The sequence below is a fragment of the Melospiza georgiana genome, chromosome 3 (assembly GCF_028018845.1).
Source record: "Melospiza georgiana isolate bMelGeo1 chromosome 3, bMelGeo1.pri, whole genome shotgun sequence".
Lineage (NCBI taxonomy): Eukaryota > Metazoa > Chordata > Aves > Passeriformes > Passerellidae > Melospiza > Melospiza georgiana.
In genome coordinates, this window is record NC_080432.1 from 33,571,572 (window position 1) to 33,596,426 (window position 24,855).

Consider the following 24,855-nt stretch of genomic DNA (forward strand, 5'->3'; position numbering starts at 1 on the left):
GATTTTCTCGTGAAAATATGATCCATGTGAGGTTGACTTTGGCTTGCATTTCTGTGGAACTAACCCATCATTTTTCAATGCTGCCTTTCCTTCCCAGGATTGTGGTGGCTCTGGTGAGACTGGTGGCAGATTTGTAGGGAGTTGCCTCGTGGGTCTTGATTGGCAGTGCAGAGAGCCACTGTTCTCCTTTCAGAAACGATTCTCTTGTAAAATTGCTGTGCTTTTTTTTTTTTTCCTTTTCACTTCACCCAGCGTTTGAATGCCAGATTGAGCTAATTTTAAGATTCCTCAGGGCAGTGGCACTGCATTCCTTCCACTCCGCTATTCCTTACCACATTACCTCACTGCATCAGCACTCGTATCTCCTGCTGATGGCATCCAGTTTCCATTCCATTCACAGCAGCCAAGGATCATATCTCTGATCCACTTAGAAACACAATGATCTCTACCCCTGAGAATGCAAACGCTTTCTCAGTCAAATCTATTGATCTTCAGGACTCTATTTCTGGCTTTCCATTCACTCACTCCACGATTGGGATGCTGCATATTCATTCTGGGCAAAGAGTTAACTTGGCTACTAGGAACTCAGTGAAAAACGCTTCTGCAGAATCCAAAGATAGACATGATCTCTTAGATATTATTATGTCTGTACAAATACTGCGCTTCTTAACTGGGCAAAACAAAAACCCTCCTAGCTGGCACAGTGACAATGACAGACCTGCTCGTGCCATCATATTCTTATCCCAAGCCAGCTCACTGAACGTGCTAATGTTGAGATGGGCAAGCACGTGCTGAGTTCTGCAAGGGAGGAGGTAAACACAGAGGGTCTCCTGGCTAGAGAAGGATTTGCAGTCTAAAAGGAAAGGATGAGACCAACAGGCAAGGACATTGAGTATGAAGAAGGACCTAGTTTGACAAACAGGCAAAATGAGTGAAAGCACTTTAAAGAAAAATATTTCTCTGAAGAGCATTGCTGTCAGGGAACTTAGCCCTTCAGGGTTTGACTCTGGGCTCTCTCAGAAGTATGGTTATAAAGAAAAGCACAGATATGTGGGGTGAGTATTTCAGCATCTCCTTTTAGATTATGTACTGAAACAGGCCTCTCCTGGAGGTGAGCCCAGTGTGTGCTTCAGACAGTCCTCAGGAAGCCACTTCTTCCATCACCAACAGCACAGGCTGGAGAACAAATATACCTGCAAATAGACCTAACTTTGACTTTGTTGGTGTTCAGGTGTTCACTATCACCTCTGAATAGGATTTTGCTTCTTAAAATATGGTATTTTTAAGGATTTTCAGGTATTGCTCACCATTGACCTTGAACCCATATTTAAAAGAAATCTAGGCACTGTGATGTTGAGTGAGCTATGCCTGAGTTAATTTAATTATCAAGACCTTAGACAATCTTGAAAATATTACCTGTAATTCATATCTTCTGGGTTCCAGCTGAGTGCTCTGTTTTCTCTACTTGTACATGACAAATGAATCCACTTTTTCTGTGTGGGTTTTTGGTTTTTTGGTTTTTTTTTTGTGATTTGGTTTTTTGGTTCGGGGTTTTTTTTATTTTTGTTTTTATTTTGTTTTTGGTTTTTTTTGTTTTTTTAAATACAGATATTCGGTTACTGCTTGGTCTAAGAGAAGACTTTCATTATTCAACACTTACACTGCCAGGGGCGCAGCAGCTAACCTGGTTTGGTCTTGATTGTGTCGCTCTAGCTAAAGCAGTGTCTCGCAACTCATGGTGCTCAGTCTAAAAACTGACACCATATAGCTAAGTCAGGCAGGAATGGAAAGGGTCCCAGGTGAAATAATTATGGGGTTGATTATTGTGATTATGTATAATTATAACCTTTCTTAGTATATCACTAAGAGTACTGAAGTATGAGAAAATTTGACTTGTGAAGGAGTATTAAAATTTAACACTTACTCTGAACCTAGGTATTGGGTCCTCATGTGCAGGAACTGATTCACTGTAGTTGGTAGTGAACTGCCTTACTTCATTTTCTCCTCTACCCACCAAAGTTTTCTCCTCTTCTCTTGTGAGCTTTACTTTTACAAAGCTGGGGAATAACTAGTGCACTTCCTTGTAACTTGCCCATGTAGCCATTTCCTCTCACTGTTCAGCATGTTTGTCAGTATATCTGAATTTCAGCTGAGGGAAGGACAGGACATTTTTATTTCTCCTCAAAAACCACAGGAATAATAGTATAAAAATATGAACACTGAAATTAATATGTAATGTGATATAATATCCTTGTCTGGACATTTCATTGCCTTTACAGGAAGATTTTTATTTGATATTCTAAAACTCCGGTGACATAACAGTATATGGATGATCTGTCCCTGCTTACAGACATGAAATAGGTCTGCATGCATGCATACATGCAAGGGAAAGCTTCCTCTCTCTTCATCTTTCCAGCAGGTACAAACCATTGATTGTCTTTGATTCCTCCAGAAACTGGGGGAGTGAGCAGGCATTTAGTAGGAAAAGCCGAGAGCTGCTTGCCCAAGGCTTTGATGAATCCAGTCCTCTTGACCCTAAATCCTGTACCTGAGCTGCCTTCTCCTGGAAAATGATACAGATTGTAATTCTTTGGCATGAAATAAGAAAGACCTATTGTTTTGAAGATTTTATTACTTTGTTTTTCAGTTCTTTCTCCTAGTACACTGTTTGCTAAATACTTTTCCCTCTGGAAGAAAAGAATGTTGAACTCGTTTCCATCTCCATCCCTTATCTCCACCTACACGTCTTCACTAGAAGGTTATCATGATGCGCTCACCAACAAAAACACTTCTGTACCAGTTTGGGCAGTAGATTTAGAAGATTTCAGGTCTCCCTCTTCTTGCCCTTTCCCAGTTCCAAATAAGGAACTTCAGAGGGCGAGCGTGCCACTGCTGGTAGACATGCAGCTACTGTCGTATTGTGGGGTTTTGGTTTGTTTTTTTGCCAGCTACTTGACATTGTTTTACAGCTGGACTGTGCAGCTATTTCCAAAAGGCTCAGCTAATTCTGTTGTCCTTTTTTATCAAGGAAATTCTTGAGAAACCACAATAAAGCAGCTGTAACCCTGGCAATGCTTACAACTGTGGCCAAAAATAGAAATCAGTGCTTCATGCGTTTTCTTAATGAGGGTATAGGGGTTTTTTTTTCAGTGTGGTCCTTGACACCTTGCCAAGTTGGGGCTTGGCTTTAAATGTTTAGTGCAAGCTTTATAAATAGCCCTGGGTAGAGGGGGCATTTCTTTTCCCAGTATCTTGCTCCCTCTCAGGGCTGGGGCTGCTGGGGGCAGCTGTGCTCCTGGGGCACGGCTGAGTGTCTGCAGTGAGCCCTTTAGGCCACAGTTGCCAAATACTTTGCAGGAGGTGCCGATCACCTTGGGTTCCTCTGTGCTCACAGGGGGAAGCTCAGCATCTTGCAGAATTAGGTCTGTAAGCTGTTGTTATTAATAACTGCCTTCATGGTCGTTTTGCTTACAGACAGGATTTATTTGGCTTTTGACTATCAGTGAAAGTGTCCCTATAACTGGATTTTTATGCTCTCTCTGTGCAAATAGAAAACCATGGTTTGTTTGCCAACCCAAATAAGAATTTACAAATGTTGGGGGTTTTTTTCCTGTGGTGCATAACATGGCTAGTTAATGGGTATGAAATGGCTGGATGCAGGGATTTTGTAATGTTCTCACAGGCAGAAGAGAGAAAGATGAGGAAAGATGAATTAAAACTTGGGGAAAGTTCAGTCAACAAACTAAGAAGTGCAGACATACTGATTTATAAAGAGACTATAACTTTTAAACATGTACTTTCAATCTGAAGGACCGCAGTAGGGATTTAAAATATGACCATTTAATTTTTAAAAATTACATAAATTAAGTGAACAGCCCATTAATGGGATGCCATCAGGATCACATGGCCAATTCAGTTCAAGTTATATTATCTTGCTGGCCGGATTTGAATAAGAATTAAGAAATTACTATTCAAAGTAGTATGGGACATTGATCCTCATTCACAATGAAATTCGTCACCATAACTACCTGGAATTCCACTGCTTTCACAGAGGTATTCCACTGAATCTTCTTTATGGAGCAGCTAGAAGGGAATTGTATTAGTCGGTGGAAAAAAGCTGCTAATTAGTTGTTCGGCCTTCAGTAAGTCCTGTCCTGCTGGGGGTTTGGGGATAAGCAGGGAATGAACGGGAAGCCAGATCCCACAGACACCGAGCTCCTCCAGCTGGCCCATCCCTTGGCTAAAGGTCCATCTTGTGGATTATGTACCTGCCCCACTGAGAGCATCTTGCCCCTTACTCACAACTGGTGCTTCATATTTGAGCTTGGCAAATTGAAGTGTGAGGTTGAGTTAACCAAGCTGAGGGATGTCCTCTGTGGATGAATTGTTCCAAGTGCAGTATCTTCCAGAGTCTCTGTTAACAACAAAATTCACCATTTCATGCAACTTTCTAGTTCCTTTTCACAAATTTTCACCATTTGAAAACACCTAAAACACTACCTTAGTTCAGTGCTACACTGTGTCAAGAATAGGTAAAGAGTAAAACAAAAAGCTGCTACAAATGGTCAAGCAACTTGTGCTACACTTTAAACAAACAAAGCATTATTAATGTCAACTGCATTGTTTAGTTTATAAATATTAATTTTGCTTTTTTTCTTGACTTCACTGCAGTGCATTTCAAGTCTAATTTCTGTGATAATTAAAATGGGAATATGAGAATCTTTGCACCACTTTTTTTTCTTGCTCCAGTTTAATTCCATTGACTTGTTGCTAATTTACACTGGCATAAATGTGAGACTACTGGGCTCAGCAGTTCAGCACGTTGAGATCAAAACCTTTTAAAACCTTTCACTGACAGAGAACTCTTGAAATGGCAGATGCTGAGTATTTGCATTGTTAATGGCTTTAAAAATGTGATAGTTGTATATAAATACTAAAAGAGAAGTTATACATCCACACATCAACTGAAATTAGCATTCTGAAATTTGCAATCCACCAAAAGAATGGCAGTAGATGGCCATGAATATTTGTGTTACTCACTGTTACCTGAAGATTCGTGGTCTGGAACCTGCATCTGATGCAACACAGATGTGTTCCCTTGCAAATACTTCAAGTCTTTTCTGCACCTGGGATCTCCTAAGGTCACAAATTACGATCATAGGCACTTTCCCCCCGTTTTGCTTATAATGAGTTTGTACCAGCAGTCCATTTTAAATAATCACAAACAAAACATGAAGAGAATCTGTGTAATGAAGTTAAGCAATCTACCACTCACTAATGGTTGCCTACATATTTAGGCAAGAAATAAAACCACACTTTTTTCTGTTTTTTTTTTACCATTCTGTAGCATTCTTGCATATCTCTTCATTGCCAGCATCTTACTGGAAACATAATGGGAAAGGGACTTCTCACAGGTTTTACAGCTGTGGCTAAAAGCAGAAGAGCCTAATAGGAAAGACTAGGCTAGTAAGGTTTGAAGTCACATTTGTAGTCCCAGTTGAATCAGAGGCATTTGTGGAGAAGCAGCTGGTGATGATCTGAATTTGACCAAAATTCTAAACATTTGATTTAGCTCATGTACTGATACTGGTCTTAAGTACCCTTTTTCTTCAAAACACAATATTGAACTTTATTTTAGAAAATTACTTGGTGTCAGTTTTTTAATTTTGACATTACATTCCAAGCCAGCAGCAGGTAGTAGATGAAGATGCCAGTGGGGCTGTGCTCTGTTTTCTTCAGATGACAGGGAGAGAGGAAATTCGTACACTGAAAGTTCAGAGTTTCCTGGTGTAGCATAAACTACAGCCAAAGACTTAAAAAACAAACTTAGATTACTCATCTCTTTTGAAATCACTTGAGCTGTAAACATGAGGTTGAATGTTATTCAGTGAGGGTCTGCAGTACAGTGAATTTCCAAATCTCATGTTTGCCATACACTGGTGGTGTTATATGACTTCAGTGATGGGATGCTGATTTGGAAAACCAGGTGAAAATTCTCAAGAAAGAAGCAAATCAAAGATGATAAAGTGGGATCTCACTGTGACCACAAGATACAAATATGTTTTGTGTGACTGTAAAGGTTAACTGAAAAACCTTAAATGCCTCATGAGCTGGTCATCTATAAGCAGCCTGAGTTTTGTTGTATTTTTTTTTAAGGTTTTATTTAAGGATGTCCAAGAAGTGTTATTGTGTGCAGTGTGATAGTAACTAAACACTTCTGTCCCTTTTGTTCTAAGCAAAAAGCTGGTATGTATCAAAATGACAGATATACCAAAGGAGTTTCTACCAAATAGTGATTTAGCTGAGACTGATTTTTCAAGGGAGGTTTTTTTTTTTAAATCCCTATACTTTGCTGCTCTGTTGTTTCTTTAAAGATTTCAGTTTTCACTGGAATTTAAATAGTCTCAACATGTCTATGGCTTTTTTGCTCATCTGGCCAAAGAAAAGAAACTCAGGGTTTTGTGTGGCTAAATGGCAATTAACCAGCAAAATTTGGAACTTATTTGTTGCAGGGTCAACAAAATCCATTTTACTTTTAAAATAGAAACACCTAAAACTAAAATTAAAAAAAAAAAAAAAAAAAAAACCCACCCAAAAAGGGGACAAATTACTTCAGGCAGGTGTGTGTTGAGAGATTATACAAACAAGTTATTTAAAAGCTGGCTGGCAAGCCATCTACCTATGGGTCAGACCATTTGCTAATGGTATTCTCCTTACCAACCTCTCATTTTAGCTTTGCCTGTCTAAGGGAAATGAGGCTATGTGACACCAGGATGGAAAACTTGCATAGTCCCCCAGTTTACAAGTTTTCTGTTGCTTATGGATCAAGGGAATATTTGCCCTCAAAATGAGTACTTAAGCAAATTGTGTGGTTTGGGTATTTTTGTTTTGCTTTTGTGGTTTGTGGGTTTTTTAAAATTCCTTTGGAAACACAGAGACGCAATTTGTGTGTAAGACTCATGTTCATACAATGGCCATTTGATCAGAGACCCTGTTGCAGTGCTGTCCTTTGAAAAATGTGTTGTAAGTGGCTCTGGTTTTTTGTTTTCCATTTACTGCCAGCCTGTGTTGGATCACATAGCTCTGGAAGAAAAAAAAACATATATTTTAATTCAGACTTTGCTTGGCATTTAAACCTCTTCTGTTTGGACTTTCAGTTTGAATCAGTCCTTAGACATGTGCTTGGGCTGAGCTTGGTCAGGTGGGTGCACAAGGCTGTGCTCATCTTCAAAGTTTCTCAGCACAAGCTGAGGCAAGTGTTGCCTAAACTCATAGGGCTCTCTTGCAATGGTTTTGGCTGGGAGGGAATCTGTGCCACAGGGATCCTTGACCCTCCTTCCCAACTTACATCTCATTTGCTTAGGTGTAGAAGATTTGCTGCTGGGCCCCCCTTTGCTGCCCAGTGAGGCTGTGGCAGGGCTCACTGGTGGTGGGTGGGGTGTCACTGCAGGGGGAAGGAAGGGCCTGGAGTGACAGAGAGATGGTGCCTTTCCTCTGCTGGGGCCACATTAATGCAGCAGTGTGGCCCCAGCTGTTCTTTTTAAACAGCTTTATTTGTATTTTTTTTCCTCCTGTGGAGTAAGCTGCCCAGATTTGCAGTTTATAAAACTGGGACAGCGTAGCAGGGGATAGGGCTGTCCACGCACCATTTCAGGGGATAATAATATCTGTCAGGGAATGGCTGTGATGACAACTGCAGAGAAAGGTGAATTGCTGTGTGCATGTGCCCACGCACTAAACAGTTCCCTTAGAGACAGAAGGAAGGGGAAGCCTCCCAAACTGGGTGCTGCCTGGTGCTGAACTCTGGACAATGTGCTCCTGTAAACTCTTCACCTCAGTATTGTTTACAGAGAAGCAGAGCTGCAAGAATTGGTTTAAATAAATAAACAGCACTCACAAGGCTCCTTTCAAGCTCCAGGTTTGCAGCTAGAAGTAAAATATTGTGGATAACAAAAAGAAATTGCTCTCCTGCGAGCAGTGTTTTTCTTCTTGCTCAGTGGCTCTCTCTTTGTACCAGGCACCCAAGCGCGACTCCTCCCATTTCTTCATTTCTCTGTCCCTGCTGGTCCCACAGAGCTGGGGTTAGGTGGTGCTGGGGGCACGCTTCAGGGGCTGCCTGTTTGGATGTGGCTCTCCCCAAGGGAGTGGATTAGTGGGGTGAAGTGAGAGAGGGCAGAGCTGTGGTACTGTGGGTGTTTGAGGGTTTGTTAATGTAGCTGTTGGATGGGCAGTGACTGCTGTACAAAACCTTCTGCTGGTTTGTACCCTCACCAGGGGCTTTCAGAGAGAAAGGGGTTTTTTTCCCCTGTATATTTTTAAGTGATGTATAGGGAAATATTAAAAAAAAAAACCCAAACACAATTTGAAACAATCTTTGTTCCTTGTGTTCTGTTGAGGCCTTGGGGCAAAGAAGAGTAAATAGTCCCAAGCCTACTTAGCTGTGTGAGTACAAGTGTCTTTAGAAACCCACAGGTTCAACATAACCCTATTTACTTGTTGCTCACGGGATGGCTGATGCTCTCTTCCCCTACCTGTTTTGCAGTGTTCCCATGGGCATTCAAAGTAAGAATTGCAAACTTGTGCAAATAGAAAGGAAGACTGGATTGCCTGGGGAAGACTATAACAGCATAGCTGTCAGTTTTTCACATTTCCTCAGTCTTTAAAATTGTGAGTTTGGTCCTGTGTCTTTCTTCTGCAGAAGTGGTGTATGCATGTGTGCATCATACATACGTGTATTCTTCTCTGGCAGCCATGCAGACCTGAATACTTGGCTTTCAAAGTGCTTTCCAGTCTCTGAACTGCAGCAGAGATGCCTAATATTGTTATTCTGTTTGGTCACTATTACTGGGTACTACCACATATCCCTGGTGCTCTTACAAACCAAGCCATTTGGATTTTTCCATCACAATTGATGTTTTAAATAGTCAATACAGAAAAATCTCAGCTGTGATATAGCTTGGAGAGTGTCGCTAGGAGTTAGATGACTTAATCAGTATGTTTTAAACAAATCTTTGAAAGAAGATAGATGAGGCACAAGAAATTAGAGAGTCAGGAATATATTTTTCTTTTAATATGGTGTTAGGACCAAATTTAAATGAGGAAAAACTGGGACTGTAAGTCATGTTTTTACAGAAGACACTAAACTGATAAAAGCAGGAGGAAGATTGTATTTGTTAAAAGCCTTTGGTATCTTGAAAGTGATATACATCATTCCATTTCTCAGCTTTCACTCCTGTCTAAACAATTTAAAGACAAAAACGAGACCATCTATTTTGTGTATACATGTGGTTATCTATTTAGCCATACACATCAGAGTGTGCACATCTGTATATACCCCATAGGGCTGCTTTTAGAATGCTTCTCAGTGATTTTTTTCCCCTTGAACTCCTGGATTTCAGTGTTTTACCCCCTACTTTAAAAAAACCAAGAGATTAAGCAGGACCCATTATTTTGACATCAAATGCAAGCCCTAAACCGTTGCTAGGATACAGGATGTGGCACTACAATATTGCTGTGGTGTAGGGTTATATTGTCTTAAGTGTGGGGAGCAGGCCATATTATAAATCTCAGTGAGTTGATAGAAGAGATAACGATTGCTGCTCTTACTCTGTAATTAAAAGGAAGGGAATGTGTACAGAACAATTTGGTCATATACTCCTTTTTTATTTGGACAGTAAGTGAAGCACTATCAATAAGCAATTTCATTACAGTCTGTATGGGTTTTGTCTACTTTCATTTTCTATCTGCATTAATTTAGAGTAACTCTTTGGGTTTGTTATTGATTGACACCAGGGTAGGCAATGCTAAAATTCATCTTTGATGTCAGACTTGTTAATTTTCTCCCTTTATTTTTCTTTTGTGAAGAAATTAATAGAAACTTAGCTTCTGATTTCAGCAGTATTAATTCAGGTCTGCTTTCTTACACTTTCTGTGGGGCTCAAATAAGCTGCAAAGTTGGAATGTTGTGGACAAAATAGTGGTATTTTTGTAGACTTGAGGGGGTCATATAATTGTTTGTGATGTCACATCTAAATTGGCTCAGGCACAGTGTCTAAGTGAGCCAAATGTAGTGCCTGTGTGACCATGCAAAAGAGAAGCGGATGTTTTCATTACTTGTAATTTGTTTTGTCTCTTTAGGATGGAAAAAAACCAAACAAAAACAAATCACAAACATACAAAATGCCCCCCATGCCTCTCCAAATGCAGCAAAACAGAGATTCCTTTCTTTTATTGTGTCTTTTAAGTGCAAGTGAGTTGTATTGAGGAATGGCAGTGGTTGACATGCAGCCCCTGCACGCAGTTGGCACTCACAGAGCAGCTGGCTGATGCAGAGTGAAAGCCTGCACTCTGCTGTAGAGCTGGAGTCTCTAGCACTGAGGAGAAATAAAGACCTCTGCCTGCACGGGTGGCACCCAGGGGCAGCTGCAGGTGGAATGTGAGCACAGCCACCCCCTGGATAGGCTGTCCACTAAGTGCACAGGGTGCCAGATAAGCACAGCAGCCTCCTCACCCATGAAAATTGGGGATTTTTGTAGGTGAGGATGGTGCCAGTGACTCTTGGCTTCCTCACTACTGGAGACAGATCATAGGCTGTGCTCCACGGGTCTCAACCCAGATACAAAAAGACTTTTCAATGCACTTAATGCAAGTGTGTTTGTCCTTATCACAAATGCCATTCTAGGGGACAGGACAGCTGATACCTCAGAAAAGTTAAGTTGGGGATGGAAGAATTGTAAATGTGTTTATTGGGGCCCAAATAACATGTGTTTGGATGGAGCACAACTGTGGGCCAAACTGGTGCTAGAAAACAGGTTACTGCCTTCTAGAGAGGTGATGTGAGCTTTCCCACTCTTGAAATGGGTGCAGTGAGTGCAGTTCTGGGGGTGGTGAGGCTGTGCTGAGACCACTGGTCAGAGCAGAGGGCAGCACTAGCTCAGAGCAGCAGAGCTGCTTCCAGCAGGTTCTCTGCCCTTGCTCCTGCAGCCACTGAGATGCATCCTCTTTGGGAAGCACAACAGGTGTGAGAGGCAAGGACCACGTGCTCCATGCTTCTGTAGCCCAACCTGCCAGTTAATGGCTGATGCTATTCCATAGCCAGCAAATATCCAGCCCCCTGACTGATAGAGAACAGATTAGCAATTATTTTAGGGTCATTTTAGTAGAACAATTAAATACCTCCATACCTATTTAATCACACCTGTGTAAATATCAAATTAATTCTTGTGAAATCTCTTTTAAGATGTTAGCTTTGTCTTCCCAATTTTATGCATAAAGACATGTAGGTTCACACCTTGGCTAACAGACGGCTGAAAAATCAGATTTTGGTGTCAGGGGCCTACTAATTCTCTGTTTTCAGGACACTGATTTTGAAGTCCAACTATGAACTTAATCAAAATGAAGTTAGAAGTTCAATAATAGAAGTGGAAAACAGTCCACCTGTTTTGGCTAAAAAGCCTTCCCCAAGGTCAAAAAGAGAACTAGTAGCAGAGCCAGGAATAGAACTGTTATCTCCCAGGCCTTTTTCTTTTGCTTCTGTCCCGAAAGACACTATGAAAGGTACAATATCCATTTGACAAATTGCACAGTTATGTGATGAATTGCATTTTTAATGCACGTTTTATGGCCTCTTTTGGCCACTTCCTACTAATCTGTCTTTTCTGGGGTATGTTCTTAACACTCCACAGCTTTCAGTGGCTATTAGACAACAACACAAAAATGTTCTTCTCTCCCAAAAGTAGAATTTACCACAACTTCTCTGGTCTGAAGCAGAGGCCTTGAAATATCCCAGCCTGCTCAGGTGACAGGTTTAAGGCCTGATTGCCTTCAGCCTAAGGGGGTAGGAAGTAAGATGTGAAAGGCAAAAGGAGATGGGAATTCCTAGTTTCTCCTCAAAAATATAAATTCCTTCTCCTTCTGCATGTTTATAAGGTCTGGTATTTATACATAGTTTTGTGATTCAGTACTAAATGTAATCTAGACTTTTTTTTCAAAAGATTTGTGTCCTTCAGCCAAAGTGTTGCCTCTCATTACTCCTATCAAATCTGTAGCAATCAGCAGGTTACCAATTGCTTCTTAACTTCGTGTATATAATGTTCCCACATATATGCATGCACACACTGAACTACCAGGAACATGAATATTCAGAATATTAAATGGCTATTTGCTGTGATTCTAGCTTCTTGGACTTCTTGAGGTAAATATGAATGTACTGTGTTGCAGAATAAAGTGACTGGACTGGGGCCCAAGTTGCTGGGACAGGTATGGGCTTATGCAAAGGAAGAGCCTCCAATCAGGACAGCTGGTGAACAAAAACCAAGTGGTTACCTTTATTCTAAATTAACACTGTGAATGCACCTAATTTGCAGCAAACCTGATGACCCTTTTTGCTCTCCATCTTTCTCCCTAGAAGATTGGGAGAAATAAACTTGTTACCACATCAGCTTTATCCTCCTGCCTTTGGCATTTTATATTGTGTTTCAGAAAACATGAACCATGAAAAAAAATCATGTTGATTTTTAAATATGAAGCTATGTGGACAATATTATTGCATTTCTTGAAATATGTCCAGAATTCAAACCTGGAGGCAATAGACGTTTGAGAGTGAAATTGGCCCCAGCCAGTTAATAAATTCTGAGCAGAGATGCATAAATCAGCGAGAGTATTTCAAACTTTTTTTTTTTCCAAAGGGTGGGCATGGGAGAGGGAAACGTCTTTGGAGAATTGTTTTCTATCAGTTCAGAAAATAGAGAAAAGAATTCAGCAATACCCAGTGCTGGTTAGCAGATTGTCATTTTTGGGTTTGATGTTCCTGGGTTTAATTGTCTTTCATGTGAACAATGGCAGGAGCTCTCTAGTGTGCCATGCGAGCATGATAAAAGGGGGCCGTTCTTGCATAGCAATGCCTTTTTTTTATTATTAGCGTAAAAAATTAGCAAGCTGGAAGTCGTTAGAAGGAGTTCCATTGGCATTAATTGTAATGCAGCCTGAATTTGTTTGCAGACCAGTGCGGCAAGACAATAGCAGCGGGGGAAAAAAGCAATATTAATAGCCTTTTACTTATTGTATCATTTTAGTGAGCCTTAATAAGGTGTCTGCTGTCAACTGGAATTTATTAAAATAAAAAAAAGACATGGTAGTTGATGTATTGCAGTAAGTATGGATGAGAGCTCAACTTGATTAATGTATGAGTTGGCTTTTTAAGGCATTTTAAAAAGGCTTCTTAACTGGGTCTTAAGAGACTGGCACAAGCCCACTGTAAACTACCTCATTGCAGTTGGAAAACAGCCTGACAGCTGCTGATGTCTCCTGTGGCTTTGCTTTTTTTTCTGATCAGAGAAAACTGAAGTAATATAGTCCTCGTCAATAATTGCAGTGCTTAAAAATCTTATAAAGGGATTTCTATTCTTCCCTCCGGAGATAACTTTTCAAAGGTTAAATTAGTTTTACTTGTGTGTACTTCAAATATCTCAGCTCCCAATAAGGATCAAGTTTTGTTTTAAATAAACTGCTCGTTTGTGTGCTGCATTGGATTAGCACCATGCTGAATACCCTCTCTTTCAGCACGAGATGGACACTACAAAGCACTCGTTTTAAGTCTAGCTGGAGTCTCCCAAAAACCCTCAAAATATCGACTCACTTGGCCTAGTTCAGTTCAGAGAGGGGCCCTGTCTTTTGTTATTTTAAGTGTGAACACCTGAATTTATCAGCTTTGCTGTGCCATCTTACTACTCAACTTCAAGTAGTGGAGGGAAATGGGAATTAGAGACCCAGCTATCTTTTTGACTTCGGTGTGGTTTCAAGAAGGTGTCAGCCTAAAATATTCTGTGTAGGTGGTTCTCACCCTGCCAAAATGCCAAAGCATGTGTGATAACAGGAAGACCCTAACATATGAGGAGGCTGGTTTATTTGGATTATGAGGAAACAGTTTTGTGGAAGTATGGCTTGTGAAACAATAGTATTTCTGTAACTACACGTTGTCTTTTTCCTTCACCTGCCTGTCTTGTCCTGGATCAAAACCCCATGTGTCTGACAGGCTCCATAGAGTGGTCACTTGTGCTTGCCTTGTGTTGCATTTGTATTTGCCAGGTAGTCTGTGGACGTGCAGACAAATGCCTTGTGAAGAGCAGATGGAGGTGTCCCCTATAGAAATTGTTCAGTTAGTCTGAATTAGTATGTTCCATACTTTCAGCTGGGGTCACCATGAGCATGAGGTATAAGATGAAGTGACAGTGTCTAGTTCTGTTAAACATTTCCAGATTTGTGTCCTAAGATAAACTGGCTAGACTAATCAATGTTCTTCTTTCCATACCCTATTCTCCATAAGTGCTGCAAATGTCATCCAAGTAGATATCAAAGTCAAAGGGAGGGAAACAGACTCTTAATTTGTTACAGTGCCATGTTGTCCTTCCTGATAGTTCTGGGCCTTTCCCAGAGGAAGTGCTCATGCTTCATTAAGGATGTAAGCTTTATTAGGATAGACGTCATCAGGTTCAAGTGTTAGGAAAAGTCGCTGCTTGCTAACAAAGGCCGTGGCCTTGGATAATGTTCTCCTTACTGAGGGCTGTAAGCCAGTGTGGGTGATACTGTTCTCCTTGTATTTTTTTTTTATTTTTAAAAACATCCTGATCCTGTTTGGAGATCTTGTGTGATGCCATTCTCCTTTTCCAAAGGCTGAAAAGGAGACCTTGAGTCCTCTGTTTTCAGTAAATTCAATCACTCACCAGAGAAAAAGTCTACCTGAAATTATGTCAGAAATCTGTGTGTAACTAACAGTCAATTAACCCACAGCCTGCCATATTATAACAAATATTATTTCCTTTAAGATTTCTTCTTTGGGTTTCAAATAGAAGAAGTGCAGCAGCACAGCATATGCACTGGCAAGGTTTTTTTGCCTTTTCCCTTCTGGCAGGATTGTTATTAAATGAAATTATTCTATGGCTCATATAAATATGAGTTTCAGTTTCTTTTTACATTAGAAATGTGAACTTCTTTCTATGCAGGCTCCCTTCTGCATGGGAGAGGGAACTGTGGTGTGATATTTCCTGATGCTTTTACCTGTCACCTTTATTTTATCCAACAGCACTTCTTTCTCCAGTAGCTGTTAGGTAAAACTTTTCTTTCTTCTGTTCTCTGTCAGCAGCTGGGAAGAAACTTGAATGAATTGATAATGATGCAGCATTGCATTAATTGCAGTTCCCGCTCCTTCTTTAGCCCATTGGCCTCTCATTCTTTCTTGTTCAAAGCAACTCTCCAGTAGCTCTAATATGGCATTGAGGATAATATTTAAATATAGGCATCTCAGATATTTACTCTTCTCTTTACACCTATGGCAGATACTGCAGTGGTCCAACATATCTGTGATTTGTGGAAAAACCCCCTGCTGTCCTAATGATTTCTTTATTTAGCCTAAATCACAGTTTACATAATAATTCACTCCAAGGTATGATTCACTTTGAGTCATTTTCTCCTCATCTCCTCCTCACCTTCATTTTTAGGCATGGACTGTTTGAAATCTGTTCCTGAATATACCCAAAGGTTGCAAGCACTTGAAAGCTAAGTGTGGATTCTGATCAAAATTTTACAAATGGTTTCCATTTTATTAAGGAGTCAGATTGAAGACCATTAATAAAATGGAAACTCTGCAGCTTAATCTAACCTTGATATATTTCCAGCCTAATGCATCTGCTTATAGCCCTGTCACCGCTGGATCTGAGCACTGAGAGCATTGTTGAATACATTTTCATACCTTTGCATTTTTCCCCCCCATCCCAAGATAGGCCAATTCTCCACTGTTCAGGCATCTTTCTTTCTCCCCCTGACTCTGGCTGTGATTAGAAGAGCAGTGCCAGCCTTTATTTGATACCCTGTTTTCTGCTAAGTGTGTAGTTTGTTTAGTGGAAGAGGAGTGCTGCAGAAGGGACATTGAGCTTGTGGCAGAGGTTGGAGGTGTGCAAGACCAGGTGCCACACTCCTTAGCTACCTGCACAGAAACTTGTGCTGCTGAGCAGCTCCACAGGACAGCCCCGTCCAAACAGACAGCAGTGGTGGGGTCACCAAGCAGGATTCTGCAGGCCTGACATTGATTTCACAGAATTCACATTGCCCACCACCTTTTGTCTCTGCTGAAGCTTCTGCTTTACCACGATATTGATGCGGGGCCTTGTGTGTGCTGGTGGCTTTGCTTCCTCCCACCCAAAAATTCAGCTTTCCCTGTTGATGAACAGTGGTGACCTCAACTTCTTGGGCTGCAGGTCAGCTGCAAATCTGAATGAATGGATTTATCACTGAATTGTGAGTCATCCCTGAGTGATAACTACCACACAACTACAAGATACTGATTCAGTGTTTGGGGGTGATGGCAAACTTGCTTGCACTTGCAGTTTCTGAGGTGTGTGTCTGAAAAAGCCCCATTTCCTCCTTTGCTAAGGTACCCTTTCAAAGCCTGGTACAAAGTCCTTTCAGTGGCACCGAAAGAGGACTCATCTCTCACCACATCAGAGCACAAATCTCAGATTCCGTCTCCTGAAAGTGGCCTCTAGTTATTACACGAGTAAAATAGAGACACTCTCTGCCAGACATACACGGAGACTAGGTGTCTGTGCTGACACATCAATACAAAGAACTGTTATCAGAGGAAAATTTCTCCTTCTGAACCTGGGCTTAAACTAATATGAACAGACATATAAAGGCCCCAGCAGGTGACCTTTCTTCACATGAGAATATGTCTGCTCAGGGATTTCTTAGTTCATGTTAATTGATTGCCTGATGGGATTGATTAACTAATTGATTCACTGTGGTTTGTGATTTAACACAAAGATTGGCCTAGGGTAATCTTCAAAAGTTTTCAATATGGAAAAGATATTTGGAAAAATCTGGCAGTGGCAATGAGTCTGAGCTCAGCTGTGGTATCCTGTGTTGGGTGAACCCCATCGCTGAGGGTGTAATACTTGGCATGAGGAATGCTGTATAGGCTGGGTTTGGAGCAAAGCAAGCAGAGGAGAGGAGCAAATTTACAGCAGTTTTGTTAACCTGTATTCATTTCATATACTCCTGCTTGTTAATAATTGCAGTGTGTTCTATTCATACTGTTGCATATCATATTTCCAGAGCCTCATACCTTCTGGGTGGTTTTCTCACAGCAGATCTTCACAGCAGTGGTGTTGTTGCTTCTCAGTCAGGGCTCCTCACCAAAGCTCTCCCTGACCACCTCACCCCCTTTTATCTCAGCTGCCTCCATGGGCTACAGCTGCTGCCCAATCAAGGACATCACAGCTGCAGCCCATTTACAATAACCAGAATCAGGGCAGGGTCACTAATACAATACAAAGATCTTTCACTGCCACACATATATTTACAATACATACATTTACTCATGCCCCTACAGCAGTGGGTGAAGTACCCATCCTCTCTCTTACGCTGCTGCAGGCAGAGGGAATACTGACAGGGTGTGTGCTTAAAACCATTGTCCTTTCCCCTTTTTCTGCAAGAATGGCCTCCTAAGTGTTACTCTCTGTGTGCTTCTGCTCCCCTCTCACCACCTTGTGTGGATACTCAGAGTTTTTACCATGGAGGTGTAGGGAGAAGCAGGAAAGTCCCCTCAGGAGAGCAGCCTTGCAGCAGAGAGTACCCCTGGTGCTGTGGTCCACACGTGCCTCTGCCTCCTGGTGAAAAGTGCCCTTTTGTGTGAGGCTCCAGATCCAAAATTCAGGTCTGTTGGATAATTTTAAGAGCATGGTCCCAAGCACCTGGTGGCTGCAGTTGGAATGGTATTCCTCTTGCTTATATAAACTTGTTTCAAAGAAATTGTGCTGTAGGCACACAGTGAGGGCGCAATGGACTTTCTGTTCGTGCTCTGGGTATTTCTTGGTGCTTGGGAGACTTGGGAAAAAAATAAATATATATGTTTCCTATTAACCTGTTTTGAAAATAGTCTTCCCATATCAAAGCGTGTTTAAAAAGCAGATTGCATTTGATAGCAGTAGCTAAAATGCAGTAAGAAGCAGCCTTTTGATCTATTGCAAATAAACTCTTCTGCAGATAAATACGTTACAAGTGTATTTTTGTTCATTTGCTATCAAATTTAATAACAACCAGTGGAATTGAGTTCAACCAAAATGGGCTCATATCAGACTTTGAATACATACTTTTAAATATTAAAAGATAATGATTTGTATGGCATTGTTATATAATGCGTTTCTTGTCTTCTCTTGTGTGCATGTGACAAATTCCAGTCGATAAGCCCAGGACTCTGGAGTCAGTTGTCTGGCTAGTTATTAAGATTAAGATAAGTGCTGAGAAGGGAAAGATACAGCACATTGTACTGCCCTGCTGGGACGGGGCCACCTCGGATTCCAAGTGTAAGCAATGCATTAATTCTCCCTGGCTTATTTCAAACCCGAGGTGTACACTGTAAATATTTGGGAAATATGATGGAAAGAGTGTGGAAAGACTTTTCTTTTTTTTATCCATTAAATGTTATTACTAAAAAGTGAACCTTACCTCCCCCTTGGGTCCTAATCATTATGCATCTGTAAAAACCCAAGACTAATTTTTGTTAATTACTTATGAAAAGGAACTTTTTTCTCCTTACCCAAGCCGTAAAAAAGCAGACAGACGTTTGGACAGCGTTATCACGAGTCACTTCATGCTGGATGTGCCACAACAATAACAACATTATTAATGCTCACACAGCAGAGCTCAATTAGGGTCTGGGGAGGAGAAGGGGGGGCAATAGGGCTGGAAGGTCTGAACTGAAGAATGCTGGAGCTAATGTAAAGTTTCCTTATGGCTTCAGTAAACTTTGAATGGGCTCCAAGATGAATGCTGGTGAGATCAGGGCTTTCTGAGCGTGTTGGAGCTGTTATTGCTGGTGTCTCTGCAGGGGAGCCCTCAGGATTCCACTGTGCTTCTGCCAAAGGGGGAGAGGGAGAAAGTTTTCTGTTATTCCAAAATAGTAATGAGATATTAAAAACAAGACAAATTTCCTCAAGTTCAGTTGTTATTTCTCACTAACTTAAACACGAGCTTTGCTACAAATTGGTCGTCAATGCCTTCAAGGCAGTAAAGTTTAACTTGTCTGTAAGATTGCTGGGAGGAGTGACAGAAAGCAGTAATTTAGAAAGTGTATTGAAGCTGTGTGCAGGGTAATGTAGACCACTGGGTGGCAATTAATTTTTGTTAATGAATTTAAAACTAGATGTATGGAAGTGGTTATATGAAATGTATATGCTGCTAAACAGCTAACTAGTCCTTGGGGTCTGCGTTGTCATTATCTGTATGTAAATCATTTCAGCCAGCACCATCTAATGAGTCAAAAGCTGCTCTGAAACTGTAGCTGAGATTTGCAAGACACATTTTGAAAAACCTTATGCCCTTCTTCAACGTGTGGCCCTTAAAATGAAACCAGGTCTGCCCTCTGATTAATCGTGTCTTATGTGGAGGCAATTTATAGGTTTTATTTGTTTCAGAGAGGTTACTTCTAAACTCTAGGAATATCCCATGTTAATGGAGATAGGAAATTAAGGAACATTCAAAACCATTTAAGAGAAAGAAGGAGCACAACTGAAAGGTCCCCAGTGACCGCTCCTAAATCTTATGGTTCTTATGTGGTGGGAAACAGATTTAAAAATAAAATAAAATAGTTAACTGCGAAAGACTATCTGACTAAACCATACAAACTGCTTTTTCTTGAGCATCAGAAACTTCTGTTATTGAATTAGAAGCTGTCTCTTTCCTTCACATGCTTGTTAAATCATTGTGCTTCCTTAGCTCCCCTAAGGTATATGCTACGATTTCCTCTTAACCAGCAAGGAAGATAAATAGCTCCTGTATCTTTGCTGTTTACAGTTATCTTAAGCAAAACCAAAATCAAAGCAGAATCACTGCAGCATCACAGTTTCTTTACAGAGTCTTGAGTAAAAAACAGAAAGTTGAAATACCTCAGAAAGGATATATAACACATGAGAATTAAAGTAAGCATGTGTATATAGATTTACAACTAATAGCGAATAAGACCTCAAAAAAGTAATTAAACCAATATCTGAGCCTGATGTGCTGTAACCAGATAAATGAAATGTACAGAGCGGACTGGAATATTTGGGATTCCACGCTCTGTTTCTCACCTCTTTTTTCACAGTGTGGGCATTATATCATGGTTGTGTACATTCCAGTTAGCTGCGAGTGAGAAATCACCGCTGAGGTCGCTGAAATGTCAGTGCCACAGTGCTGAGGACAGAAATGGATGGAGTTCCCCGTTAAAACTCTAATTATCCAAACCCAGATGATCCAATAGGAAAATGCATGTGTCCTATATGCTCTGTACTGTGGTCTAACAGAGACACTGCCTGGCTGAAAAGACATACAAACAAACCTGTGCCATAACCTATTTCAGATTTTAAACACTGACTGAATTTAGTCTCTGGCACACAAATACAGCTTTATGCTGTATATTCTCTGAATACTCTTGAAAGCAGCTACGTGGTTTTTAAGCTCTTTAGCTGAACCCTGTATGGTCTGAAATACCCAGGTAGTTAGCATTCCTGCCAGTTTGATATGATGGAGACCTTTACTTGAACTGACCTCAGAAGGAATAGAAGACTAATTGAGGCAGCCCTAGTTCTAGCTCTCTAGAGGTGCAAAACTGCAAATGATATCTGGTGCATGCATAAAAAGGTTTACATAGTGGAAGAGGGATATAGGAAGGAAAAAACACACTTTTCTTTCTCCATGTCTCAGCAACCTATTTCCCCTTACCTCTGAAGCTTCAAGAAAAAAAATTCCCATCTTAATGTCATAGCATGGTAAAATAATAAGCAAAATAAAAGATTAAAAAAAATGAAAGTGCGCCTAAACAATCCAGAAGGTGAAATTGAGACAGTATTTGGGTGCCTCAGGTCTGTAATTAAAACTATCTAGATAAAAAAGAGGTATTCTGCCTCAGATTTATGCTCTGAGAATAAGAAGAAAAAGGCTGAAAGTAAAACACAGCAAAAGAAATCAGTAATTCCGATGTATTCAACTCGCCCATCAGAAGAAATGGCATTAATTCAGGTACCCAATTACTGTAATGTGGTTCAGAGCACCTCAATAGGTGTTTCAATCTCAAGCCAGGACTAACATTTGTAATCCTTTAAATGCACTTAAGAAATTGATGTTACAGCCCCACAATCTGTTAGGGGCCTTGCTTCCTGGCTGATTGCAAAGTATCCCACCATTAATTGGATCATCAGAATGTGATCCGCGTTCTGGTCCCCGGATTATGTAAGACTGACTTTGCTCTGACGCGCTGAACCAGAGGCTTCTTTTGCTGGATAGTTTGACCCTTAATGTAGATAAGTGGTATTTTTCATCAATCTTAGCTTGCATTAAAAAAGGGAAATGTCAGTTCAATGTGGGGCGTTTAACTTAATTCAACATCTTTTAATTTAATACCTTGGAAAAGTTAGTCCGTCTCCGACCTGCTGGAGACTCTGCTGATGGAATGGTTTGTGGAGCAGGGCTGGAGGCACGTCATTCCTGCTCCATAACACAGTCAGGTCCCAAAACTCTGTGTGTGCTTCATCCCCATGTAAAAGTGAAAAGTAGAAAAAATCCCAAAACGCCTCAAAACAAAACAGCAACAACACCCTCCCTCAAAATGGTAACCTGGCCATGCTTTTTCAGTGATGCGTTTCCTCAGCTCCTTTGGACTGTTCCCCAATGACTGCTCTACATACCTGAAGGAAAAGAGGCAAAAAAATTTTAATTCAGTGTTTACTACCCTGGTTTTTTTCTTGAGCTGCAGGTTTTCTTGATTTTTTAAAAACTTTTTTATTTTTTGAATCAGAGTGCTTTGATTAATTGGCTCAATATTCTTAACGTGCTTTAGTGCTGCAGTAAAGGCTGGTCTGAAAATCCTCTACCTAGACTAAACCTAAAATCCTGTTGAAAATAATGGGACATTTTTTCTAATAAAAGGAGGCTTTATGTAAAAAGAAAAATATTAGCAGAATAGGAACAGGACATGTCGTAACACCTTTTTTTCCCCTTTCTTTTTTTCGTGTTCTGCATCATAAAAGCCCTCCTAGTGCTTCTTTCCCTGATATTGAGTGTGTTTATCCCAGTGGTACAGACAGAAGTTCAAAGGCGACTGCAAGGTTGCTTTTTTTTTTTTTTCTCTCCCAAAGAAAATAGTAAGTATTCCACATTTCTAAGCATTGCAACAGGCATCAGATTGATCTGAGTCTTACCATGGCTTTGGGAAAACCATTATGGGTATGGTGTGTCTTGGGCTTGTGATTGTTAGGAGTGAAGATGTTGAGGTGAAGAGAATAACATGAGGTATCATGACCAGGGCTTGATGTTTCTCATGGAACTGATGCTTAATAATCTTGAGTATGGCAATGATTTCAGTAAAATTAATATTCACTATCTACGTAATTTTATGTATATATATATATATGTGTGTGTGTGTGTGTTTGCTTGTTAAAAATCACAGGTGGAATCTCATATTTTTGGTGTCTCAGAGAAAGAGCAACCTCTTTTCCTCTGTGTCACACAGAGGCAGAAGCTCATGGAGATCATTTGCAATCGAAGCTGTCTGACTTAGGTCTCCATTCTTTTGTTTTCTGTCAACATCTCAGTCTCATTTTCCCAGCTCTGCCCTGTCCCACTTCTTTTGCAAGGCCTTCAAATATAGTGCTAAACTATGGGCACATAGTGCTGAGGCACAGCAATGGTGAGGAGGTGGTTGGACCTCATGTTTCATTGTCATCTTCTAGTAGGCTGTGGAGACTTTTTCTGAGACATCTTTAGAACTTTACAGGTTGAGGGGAAAAAAAGCTTTTGAGGCAACACATTTGTTTTGTGAGAAATGTTTGATCCCAAGGAGAAGCAGATGGAAGACTGTGGCTCTTGAATTTCTTCCACTGTCCTGCTGGCCAGGACCTGTACAAAGTCTGCCATGTAGGGAAAAAAAGATAAAAATTTTGAGGCAGAGTTTAAATGTGAGGTTTGGGACAGTCTTGTTAGACATCTTATCCATATGGTTTTTGGAGTTTAGGATGACACCCTGTGAGTTTCCTTAGCAGGAAACACATCTCTCCATCCACACTACTTATGTTTTGTAAATTGGCAGAATACCTAGATTAGCCTTCTCACTGGCTTCAGCGACAGTAAATACAGGTATGTGAGAAGCCTTTTGGTGGGAGATGTTTTTGTGATTTAAAACACAGACAGGAAGAGAACTGGTCTGGCATTTGGAGTGAGATGAGTTGTAAACATTAATTGTGAATTGAGCAGGAGGAGGCAGTTTCTGGTTCTGCTTTGGGGATTTGGGTCCCTGTTGCTGTTACTCATATAAGGTATGTGGCTCAAACATAAGTGCCTGACCTTGCTTGCTTTTTCCCCTCTCATTTTTTTTGCTCTCTCCTTTTTTCCTGATATGAACTGAATAGGAAGGCAGATAGATCGAGTTCTGGTCAGCCTAGTTGGCGCTGGAGGTGATATGGTGCTACACCAGGACAGGGTCACCTTTTGGTTTAGGCTCCTGGCTGGAGCACAATAAATACATGTGCTCCCAGCAGCTCTCTGGCTGGTCCCTTTGAGCTGCAGTGTGTGTTGGTCATGGTGGTCTTCTCTCATTGCACTTGGTGCAGGAGGATCTCACCTGCAACAACAGATACCCCTGAACTGTAAGTAAGAGCCCTGGATAGAGATTCCTATAAGCAGGTGACCAGCTTTCAAAAATATAATATTCTTCTCTCAAGCATGTTTCACGCTACAGTTTCTGAATCTGTGTTCTCCTTTAGAGCTGCCCCCATGGAAGAAGAATGGGAGTTCCTCCTGCAGTATCATTGCTACACTAACATGTGAAGAGGTATCTGAAGAGATATACTTTAATATATTATCCATGAGGGAATTCCACTGTTTAAGCTTAAATATTTTAATGGGCAGTATTGAATATTTGGCTATGTTCAGTCTTGGCATACCTACATAGAATCACCTTTCTTGAAGTGAGTGAAGCTCTTTCTACTTCTGCCAGACCTAAGCTTAGGTTGGAGACTTCCAGTCTCATAACTCAGCTTGTTCAACACCAATACAAAGCTCTTTTATGACGAGAGAAATATAAAGCAATATACGCAAGTCTGTAATTACTTTGGCCACAGAACAAACATATTGTTTCTTCCTGCTTGGAAGGGCCTAACCTTCTGCAGGGAGAGTAGGATCTGTGATACCTCTGGTATTGATAGCATTCCTACAGCAACTGTGTTTTCCAGCAAGCTTTGTACTAGCATAAGACTTTTCTGGTTTATTCCATTGTGTGGAGGGGAAGGGAAGCTGTTTGTAGCTCGTGGCAATGCCTTCCTGGGCAATTGATTTCAAACAGTGCATCTCAGGGTGTTTTCCTGAATGGAGTTGCACTGGAAGTGCATCACTTCCAGTCTGTTTAATTGGAGTCTGGGATGACACTTCTTTGCTGCCTTATCCACGGATAGAAAGATGACATACATTTTAGCTTTAAGTACACTACAAGGTTGGAAAGTAAAGTTGAGTTTGCTCTGAAGCAGATATATTGGCTTCCCATGCTTTGAAGACAAATGGAGGCTCATCCATCGCTGCTACACAAGTAAGCTGGTGCTGTTTCAGGCTGCTTTGGGTTAGGATTTCACTTTGCCCTTCCTTCCTAATGGGGTCCCTTGGTGGAGAATGCCATCCAAGTGCAGGATGGATGAGTTGCCCTAAGGACCTGTATCATGCTTGCCTTTTAAGCAGTTCCTTGCTGAACTGTGAACTGAACTTGTCTTGGAGTGCTGTTTGAGGATATGAATTCAACTTTGAGATGAAAAAACTAAACAAACGCTAAACTATACACTAGCA

The 24,855-nt window shown here is 40.8% G+C and overlaps 1 protein-coding gene across 12 annotated transcripts in view; it reads left to right on the top strand.

The window, feature by feature from the left end:
• The window catches only part of ESRRG (estrogen related receptor gamma), a 372,206-nt gene that overhangs the window by 115,082 nt on the left and 232,269 nt on the right, over window positions 1–24,855 (top strand). The window contains exon 1 of one of the 12 annotated variants that reach the window (XM_058020258.1): window positions 8,596–8,667. The exons of 10 other annotated variants lie outside the window; for them this stretch is intronic. The gene's annotated coding sequence lies outside the window, so the exon portion shown is untranslated. Of the gene's footprint in view, window positions 1–8,595; window positions 8,668–24,855 lie in introns of those variants that run through there. One more of the 12 variants, XM_058020266.1, reaches the window with a different exon arrangement.